The following is a 10200-nucleotide window of genomic DNA, read 5'->3' as shown; positions in this document are numbered from 1 at the left end:
GAATATGGACTCTTCCACCCGGGCGTGCCTTATGTCTGTTTTCATCTGTCCGTTTACAGATGAAAAATAGACACCCATCTATTTCTATGGACTAGCAGATGTAAACGGATGATCATCTGTTTACATCCGCTAGTCCACAGAAATACATGGATGTCTGTTTTTCATCTGTTTATATCCGTCAATGTCCGCATCCGTTAACGTACGTTTTTTTTTTTTGAACGGAAGAAAACCCTATTTTTCTTTTGTAACCAGGAAAGGCGCCAAATTTCTTTTCTTTTTTTTGGTTCATGGTATTTGTAAATTTAGTGTGGGGTGTATGTAACTGCCCACCTATAGTTTCACCCGAACATGTGACTGCTTTGACAGCCGATCAAGCAGTCACATGATCAGAAAGGCGCAACAAGAAGTTTACAGTAAATAAAATAAAAAAAAAATCACACAGTAAACACATTTTATAATAAATTCCAGTGCTATAATTTATTTTTCAAAATTGATAATTTTGGACATAAAAAGGGAATATTCAATCCATTAAAGACAAAAAAACTCAAAAAGACAGAGTTGAAAATAGAAGCATATGTTTTAATTAAAAAAAAAAAAAACTGAGAAAAAAAAAAAGAAAAAATACATTTGATCAGAACGTAACCTGCCCATTTGTCAGCCATATTGTGAAACACACCAAACCGCCTTGTGAGACACATTTATGTACAAAAGTGATTCTGGTGAATAAGGCTTTAACAACCAGAAAATTGGATTGATTTTTTTTTTTTTTTATCCAACGCTAGAAAAATAAAGAGGGTGTGTGAACTGGAGCGTCTCGGACATTCATGGTACTATGTGCTGAGAAATGGCGCAGGGACCGACGGCGGTATCATAGCCCTCCGCAACCAGAGGTAGATTGGACCTGGAGAGGCAAGTGCTTGACGCAGGTGCTGCGGATCGTTGGCTATGGGACCGTCCTCGGAATTGGGTGACGTTTGTGTCGGGGAGAGAACGAAGATCTCCCTTAGCGACATCTTAGCCAGCCATAAGAGAGCCGTTCTCGGTCAGCTTGAAAGCCAAAAAAAGAAAATTATAATGTAACAGACTTTTATTTTTTTCGTTTTACAAAAGGAGTCACAATCTTTTTCACGATCTTGTTGGGCTCGTAGGTCACTTTAGGTAAAAAAGTTCATATGTGATGTCAATTATCCTCCCACAGCCACTGGGGTATAAAGAGTACCTGTTGCTCGAGGTGGCGGCTAGCGGCTCAGATTGGTAGCCCACCGGTGTGCCGAGGCACTTGGCCTCTTGTGCCACTGCGATCTACTAAATGTCTTAACAGTGGAAGTATAGACAATATAATCCATTTTCCTCCTAACCCCCTCCCCTAAAAAGTGACGTAAAAACGCTTTTCAGAGGGGCGGCAACAATAGCCACACATAGAAACTAAGTGAGCGGGGTGGGCAGGGTCAACTTTGACTGAAGGTTCCGCTCCATCACACAGGTACCCTTCAAAAAAATAAAAAAGCAGATGCGACTCCCACAATAAATGTACCAATATACGTTCAATCAGCTAGCACACATTTTTATACGCTAAAGAAAAAAAAATTTAAATTTTACAAATTCTGCTGGAAATCCCACGTCTTCAATCCAGCGGGGACACGCCGGGAGGCCAAGCACACAGTTCCTCTGTCTGTTGTAGCCGGCAGCACTTCTGCAGAGTCACCATCGCTGGGCATCTCTAGCAAGGGGTGTAAGGCTCCAAAGTGTCATTTTGTTCTTATGTGACCTACACAGCGCACAGTTGTGGAAACCGGTGGCTAGTGCGCCCCCTTTTTCGCCAAAAAAAGAAAAAAAAACACAAGCAAACAAGGGGAACAAAAAATACAGCAAAAAATACTGTGTACTCTTTGCAAGTTCTAAGCTTCACGTATACACTTCGGCTCAAATCGTTTTACTGTTCTTAGCAACAAGATATAACCAGACTATAAGAATTCATATTCATTCATATGGAGTATATACATTAACAGTTTAGTGTAACTGCTCTTTCCTGACATGTTTGAAGAAAAAGTGGGCAGCAGATCCCTAAGCTTTGTAGATTGTTTGTATTACCTTATCTCTTATGCTTGTACAGGCTGTAAAGTAGAACATGGAGTTTGTTAGGTTGACCCTTAGTGCTGGCTCCCACCAAGGTGTTTCCTTGGCTTCCCGATCACACGATTGGCTGTTAGTGACCACATGACCAGGAGCTAGCCTACCAGCTCCCAATTGGATATAGTGACTGGGAGTGATCAGTCCTCTAGGCCACTGTGCTGGCGCCGCAGAGAGGCGGCGGCCACTGTGCTGGCGCCGCAGAGAGACGGCGGCCACTGTGCTGGCGCCGCAGAGAGACGGCGGCCACTGTGCTGGCGCCGCAGAGAGACCGCGGCCACTGTGCTGGCGCCGCAGAGAGACCGCGGCCACTGTGCTGGCGCCGCAGAGAGACCGCGGCCACTGTGCTGGCGCCGCAGAGAGACCGCGGCCACTGTGCTGGCGCCGCAGAGAGACCGCGGCCACTGTGCTGGCGTCGCAGAGAGACCGCGGCCACTGTGCTGGCGTCGCAGAACGATTGCAATCAGTGCTAGGGGCACTGAGTGAGCGCACTCCCAGCACAAGAGTGCCACCATCTTTGCACATATAAGTAGCATCAGGGCAATAAAACACCCTTTAAATATTCCTTTTAATGAAGTTGTACACATACGCAAGGCATGTAGTGCTCCGGGAGAGCATATGCATGCTGTGTTACCTGCCTATGTAGTACAGTCATTGGCCTGTACTCCTCCCCTTAGCTCACTGCAAGTATTCAATCAAAGCTTTGTCTACAGCGAAGGGGCAGGCAAACTAAGATCTTCAGCTGCTGGGAAACTACAAGTCCCATAAGGCACTGTAACAGGGACTCCCCCACAGTCATGATGGAATTTGTACTTTCACCCTACCTGGAGTGCCGAGTTTGCCTATATTTGCCACATACCTTCAAATGAAATCAGAAGACTTTACAGTTGGCAATACATGTGACAGTTTTCAGTGAATTTCAATCATTATCAAATGAATGGGAGCCGCACAGACGACAGCAAGTAATCACCAAAAACTAAGCAATCTACCACCCATGAGTTCAGTTGACCAACAGAATTTGACTAAATGACGTTAAAAAAACGAGCAATAAAGTGACAGCTTTTTTTTTGCAGCTTACCAAAATTTAATAGGAAACGATATGGAAAAAAATTCTAATTCACCCAAATAGTTTTAATTCTGTTGCTTTCAGCAAAATTTTGATTTGGACTCTCTTGCAGTTGCTCTAAAACTCCCATTTTAGATCACCGATTGCTTTAAGGTTTCAACATAAAACGTAAAAAAGAAAAAGAAAAGAATTGAAAGAGTGATCACTTTATCAAACCGCCACCTGTATGGCCGGCTTAAGTGACCTACCACCGTATTTCTCACACAGTCTTGCTGCAAGAACATGGACTGTGCCGTCTGGCATACAATTACAAGACTTGGTCAATGGAGGGAGCAGAAACCGAAGTAAAAATCGTGTACTTTGGGAAAAATTTACCATAACTGAAGTTTTTCACTCGGATTTTAAAAAAATGACCAATGTTATCCCAGGGTCAAATACATCACAAAATAGAACATATAATATTTAAATTTAGATACATTTTATTAAGGTTTTCAAACAGATAAAATATGCGCTCACTTTCATCTTCAAAGCGGCAGCAAAGAAGAAATTTAGAGAAAGTTGAAAGTAAAGCTAGCCATCACTGAAGCACAACACCTATCAAGGGGCACCAAAAAAAAGAAAAAAAATATAACAATAAAAACAATACAAAATAAGTACAATTACGGCAGATTTAAAGCCGATTTGTTTTCAATTATAATAAAGTCAACGTTTGTATTTTGGGATCTACAGGAGTCTGTGGTCTTTGGATAATTTTGGTGATCACATATGCCATATAGTGAGATCTGGCAGGCTAATTGTCTTACTACCAGTACCAAATCATTTTTAGATTTTAGGACACCACAGTGGGGGTCCTTTCAAATAATTCAGATTCCTTTACGGAAATGGTCAGCAATTGAGGATGGAAGGCTTGTACAAACCCAATGCTCCAAGGTGGGAACAAAAGTTTCACCAAGAGCCTATATTAGCCCACTAATAGGAACACTTCATACTGGACAAATACCAATCTGAACCAAGGATTCCAGGTCTAAGGTTGAAACCCATCCTTCTTGGCAGAAAAGTTTCATCAAGAGCCTATAGAAATCCAGTGCTCCCGAGTCTAAGGTAGGATCTGTTCCTACTGTGCAGAAAGGTTTCACCAAGAGCCTATAGTAACCCAACAATCCCATTTCCAAGATGGCAGCACTTCCTACTGGGCAGCAAAGTTTCACCAAGAACCTATTCAAGACAACAATCCTGTGTCTAAGGTGTGAACACTTCATTCTGGATAGAAAGGTTTCACCAAATACCAAGTCGAGCCAAGGATTCTAGGTCTAAGGTGGGAACACATCCTACTAGGCAGAAAGGTTTTGCCAAGAGCCTGTAGAAAGCCAGCGCTCCTGAGTATAAGATAGGATCTCCAAGGTTTCACCAAGAACCTGTCCAAGACAACAATCCCGTGTCTAAGGTGTGAACACTTCTTACTGGAAGAATAGGTTTCACCAAGAGCCTACAGAAACCCAACAATCCCATGTCTAAGGTGGAAACACTTCTAAGTGGGCATAAAGGTTTCACCAAGAGCCTAAACAAACTCTGTTGTCCTGCGTCTAAGGTTGAGAATATCTCCTATAGGCTATTTTACCAATAGCCTATAACTAACCCAAAGCTCATTTGACCAAGGTGGGAGTACATCCTACTGGGCAGAAAGGTTTCACCAAGAACCTGTCCAAGGCAACAATCCCGTGTCTAAGTGTGAAAACTTCTTACTGAACAGATGGGTTTCTGTAGGTTCTTGGTGAAACCTAACAGTCCCATGTCTAAGGTGGAAACACTTCTTAGTGGGCATAAAGGTTTCACCAAGAGCCTACAGAAACCCATCAATCCCATGTCTAAGGTGGGAAGACTTCTTAGTGGGTATAAAGGTTTCACCAAGAGCCTACAGAAACCCATCAATCCCATGTCTAAGGTGGGAAGACTTCTTAGTGGGCATAAAGGTTTCACCAAGAGCCTACAGAAACCCATCAATCCCATGTCTAAGGTGGGAAGACTTCTTAGTGGGTATAAAGGTTTCACCAAGAGCCTACAGAAACCCATCAATCCCATGATTAAAGGTGGGAAGACTTCTTAGTGGGTATAAAGGTTTCACCAAGAGCCTACAGAAACCCATCAATCCCATGTCTAAGGTGGGAAGACTTCTTAGTGGGCATAAAGGTTTCACCAAGAGCCTACAGAAACCCATCAATCCCATGTCTAAGGTGGGAAGACTTCTTAGTGGGCATAAAGGTTTCACCAAGAGCCTACAGAAACCCATCAATCCCATGTCTAAGGTGGGAAGACTTCTTAGTGGGTATAAAGGTTTCACCAAGAGCCTACAGAAACCCATCAATCCCATGATTAAAGGTGGGAAGACTTCTTAGTGGGTATAAAGGTTTCACCAAGAGCCTAAACAAACTCTGTTGTCCCGAGTCTAATGTGGGAATATCTCCTATAGGTTATTTCACCAATAGCCTATAACTAACCCTAAGACCCTGTGACCAAGGTGGGAGCACATCCTGCTGGGCAGAAAAGTTTCACCAAGAACCTATCCCAAGCCAACAATCCTGTGTCTAAGGTGAGAATACTTTCTACTAGGCAGAAAGTTTTCACCAAGAGCCTACAGAAACCCAACGATCCTGTGTCCAAGGTGGGAACCCTTCACTTCCCACTAAAAGGTTTCCCCAAGAGTATGTAGAAACCCAACAATCCTGTGTCTAAGGTGGGAACCCTTAACTTCCCACTAAAAAGGTTCCCCCAAGAGTCTGTAGAAACCCAACAATCCTGTGTCTAAGGTGGGAACCCTTAACTTCCCACTAAAAAGGTTCCCCCAAGAGTCTGTAGAAACCCAACAATCCTGTGTCTAAGGTGGGAACCCTTCATACTAAAAGGTTTCCCCAACAGCCTGTATATGCATAATGAAGAGATAGGTAAGTACCACATTTACAAAGGTCATGGCTTTACTGTCCAGTCTTAAAGGATAAGTACAATTTTGTCAAAGTCAGACCAACAAATAAAACCGCTTGCTAACTATAATTTTCTACCTTCAATTTCAGACCAAGTCAGTCCTGGTCTGGCCTGTATGAGTCACCGGACCTGCGTTTGTATGCTCTAGCTCAATATCTCATAATGTGCTCCTGCTCCTCGTCTCCAACATACGAAGATAAAACTCCTGAATACAGGGAGGACAGCTCTACGCCGAGTAAATGCGTGACATGTGCACCTTGCATCCCAGCTAGACACTAGGGGGCGGGCAAGAGCAATGAGTTACAAAGCACAGGGATCCGCGTGGGCTGGCCAGTTCTACCAAGGCGTGGTCTAAACGAAGGGTAGAGCAGTAAAAAGTCGTTTGTGTATTCTAACTTTAACAATACGTACCCTTTAACATAGAGAATGTCAAAATGTGCAGCTGGACTACAAGTCCCCCTCCCCAAACTCTGGCCCACACATTAGGGTGTCAAAACACCCCCACCCCCCCCCAAAATACAAATTACACAACGCATTATACAGTCAAAAATTATTATTTACAAGAAGCTATATGAAATTTAATTCTTGTGGAAACAACCAGGTAGCTTCTACTTCAATCTTGCCTTGCTTTTCTGCAGTTTGTGTGGAGGAGGGGCAATGCCTGTGTGTTTGCGGGGGTCGGATGTAGGTGTGTGTGTGCTTTGGCAATAAGTCACAGCGGTTACATAATGCAGCACTTGTTCTTGTGGTTGTGCGGGTCCTTGAACCGTAGCCTCTGCTTTGGGCGGTATTTCTCCAAGTACATCAGCTGCTTGCTGTTGATGGCGCCCCGCCGTTTCCTGCAAGAAAAGAACAAATCCTCTTCAGGTTTCTGAACACAGGTTCCTTCAGTCTTACAGAGTCATGTAGGATTCTTTCCTGGACTGAAATGACTTACTCTGGTGTCACTGCACACTGTGAGCGTCTCACCATGTGCATTAGAAGCTGCAGCAAGTCACATAGAGCTCCGCCTCATTTCCTGGCTCAAGGATATCCAGCATAGTTAGGGCTCATGTACACTGCAGCTGATAAACTCACGTTTAGGAGCTGTTCTGCGTTTTTTTTCAGCAGCCCCTGAACTCTCCCTAATGTTTTCCTATGTGTTCATGTACACATCGTCGTTTACAGTCGTTTACAGGCATTTGAGTTTACAGTCGGTTTTCTGAACGCAGAAAACTTGTATTCAGCATTCGATTTTATCAGCGTTTCAAACGCAAAACGATTGTAAACGCAGCAAATCGCATTTATAAGCGGTTTAAGTTTTTTTGGTTTTTTTTTACCGCTTCCAGTTCCCGATGCTGTCCAGAGCCTTTTTTCATCATGAAAAATGCATGTAAAGCGTTTTCAAGGTACTCAAATGGACAAAACACTGAACACAGGATGTTCCTACCAAGCTTGTCACACATATAATGACCAATTCACACCTCAGACCTCTCCCACCCTTGGAAACAAAAGATATGGTAATGACCAATTCACACCTCAGACCTCTCCCACCCTTGGAAACAAAAGATATGTTAATGACCATTCACACCTCAGACCTCTCCCACCCTTGGAAACAAAAGATATGTTAATGACCATTCACACCTCAGACCTCTCACACCCTTTTACGTTTACAGGCATTTGAGTTTACAGTCGTTTTTGACCGCAGAAAACTTGCATTCAGCATTCGATTTTAGCAGCGTTTCAAACGCAAAACGCTTGTAAACGCGGCAAATCGCATTTTATAAGCGGTTTAAATTTTTTTTTTTTAACTCTTCCAGTTCTCGATGCTGTCCAGAGCCTTTTTTCATCATGAAGAATACATGCAAAGCGTTTTCAAGGTACTCAGATGGACAAAACACTGAACACAGGATGTTCCTACCAAGCTTGCCATACATTGTAATGACCAATTCACACCTCAGACCTCTCCCACCCTTGGAAACAAAAGATATGTTAATGAACATTTACACCTCAAATTCCTCAAGAAGACCCCCTGCCAGGTGACCTTAATGACTCCCTCCACCAGACACCTTTCCCACCCTTGGAAACAAAAGAAATGTTAATGAGCAACTCACACCTAAACTAATGTCAACACATACTGCTGTCTCTGCTTCTACTCTCTGTATTTCTCTGAAACAGTCTGAAATAGTTCATAATTTACCACTTTTCAGTGCATTCTGGGCATTTGGGAGGTTCTCCTGTGTTTATCTTTAAAAAATGCTTCTAAATGCAAATACTCCTATTCAGAAACTGCTTCAGTTGAGCTAAAATCATCCAAACAAAACAGTTTCCTCAATCAATGCTGGTTACTTACAGCCATAATACTAGAAAACTGGACTTAACATGAATTAAAGGGCAAGTCCACCTACAAATGACATTCTAGTCATGGGCGGAGTCTACTGGGCGGAGTCCCTGTCTTGGTTACTCAGTGGGATCTCCCTGCCACTATTCCTGACCCTGTCCATGGTCACCTGAGAGGTTTTGGGCATTCCAGCTCCTTCTAAAACAACCCAACAGGGACGGTGGGAACCCCTCATAATGGGCACAGCAGGTGTACAGACCTGGGAACTCAGTACAGGGATGGTGGGAAGCTCTTATAATAGGCACAGTGGGTGTGCAGACCTGGGAACTCAGCACAGGGATGGTGGGAACCCCTCATGATGGGCACAGCAGGTGTACAGACCTGGGAACTCAGTACAGGGATGGTGGGAACCCCTCATAATGGGCACAGCTGGTGTACAGACCCGGGAACTCAGCACAGGGATGGTGGGAACCCCTCATAATGGGCACAGTGAGTGTATAGACCCGGGAACTCAGCACAGGGATAGTGGGAACCCCTCATAATGGGCACAGCAGGTGTACAGACCCGGGAACTCAGTACAGGGATGGTGGGAAGCTCTTATAATAGGCACAGTGGGTGTGCAGACCTGGGAACTCAGCACAGGGATGGTGGGAACCTCTCATGATGGGCACAGCGGGTATACAGACCTGGGAACTAAGCACAGGGATCTCATCAATAAGAGTCCCTCGGAGAAAGTATAGACTGCCCAATAGTTCTAACTCCCCAGTGTCTACCATATGCAAATATCCATGTTGGGTGGAGTGACCCCTCAGATTGGCTAACAAACATTTCCACAGGCCGTATCATGTGGAACACTCTGCCCATACAGAGTCTCTGCTCCTCCGCCCCGAGCCGGAATCTAGGAAGATGGTGACACCCTCTCATAGTGAAGGACAACTCTTGTCAACAAGGAGGAACCAACCTATGTGAACGCCAAACCTCCACGTGGGAAAGATCACATGACTAAATGTCCACGTTTGTACGAGAAGCACCGGATGGAGCCTGGAGTAGCATTTTCCCCAGGAAAGGCAATGCAGTCCCTTATTGGGTTCTTCACAGGAGGCTTGCAGATCTAGAAGGGAAAGGTGGAACATGACAGACAAGTGACAGATACTTACTGCCGGATGAACTGGATGGCATCTTCGTACTTCATTCCGCTCTCAATGAGGGCCAACGCCACCAGGACAGGAGCCCTGCGAAGGGAAAAACAGCCACTAAGAAACAGAACGGGACGTCCCGGGGTGTGGAAAACATTTCCATAAGTGAGCACAGTAAGCGTCTAATAAGGGTCCAATCACAGCAGAGCGGGGTGTAAGAAAGGCGCGTCTCCGCATGGGAACACGCTACCCTCACTGGACAGGTGTGGGCGCCATTAACGGTTAAGGGCACTCCAAACCCAATGCATGTCGGCAGCCACCAAATTGTACTTCAAAACCACGCAGTTCGGTGTGCAGCGATTTCTAAAAGTCGTGCTTGCCGTATTTTTGGTGTGTTCCCGTGCATCTGGCAGGCTATTGAAATGAATGGGATGTCAGAAACAGAACGTGTGAATTCAGATGTGAACTGGCCCCAACGTTGGGAAGGGTTCAAATTTCTATAAAGTTATATTTATTTAGCGGTTTGTACCCCGCTGGGGAAATTTCCCTTCACTTCCTGTCCCAAAGACAAA

General features: G+C 44.4%; 1 pseudogene across 1 annotated transcript in view; it reads right to left on the bottom strand.

Moving 5' to 3' along the window:
• Positions 1–450: 450 nt before the first annotated feature.
• LOC149431553 (protein tyrosine phosphatase type IVA 3 pseudogene) overlaps positions 451–10200 on the bottom strand; it is a 17055-nt pseudogene continuing 7305 nt past the window's right edge. Inside the window, exons 2-3 of the transcript XR_016309243.1 lie at positions 9650–9724; positions 451–7011 (exon numbers count right to left, since the gene is read on the bottom strand). The product of XR_016309243.1 is annotated as a protein tyrosine phosphatase type IVA 3 pseudogene (transcript). The remainder of the gene's footprint in view (positions 7012–9649; positions 9725–10200) is intronic.

The sequence above is a fragment of the Staurois parvus genome, unplaced genomic scaffold (assembly GCF_062004578.1).
Source record: "Staurois parvus isolate SC_StPar_1 unplaced genomic scaffold, SC_StPar_1.0 ptg002208l, whole genome shotgun sequence".
Lineage (NCBI taxonomy): Eukaryota > Metazoa > Chordata > Amphibia > Anura > Ranidae > Staurois > Staurois parvus.
Note: the sequence above shows the minus strand (reverse complement) of the source record. Positions and strands in the feature narration are given on the sequence as shown.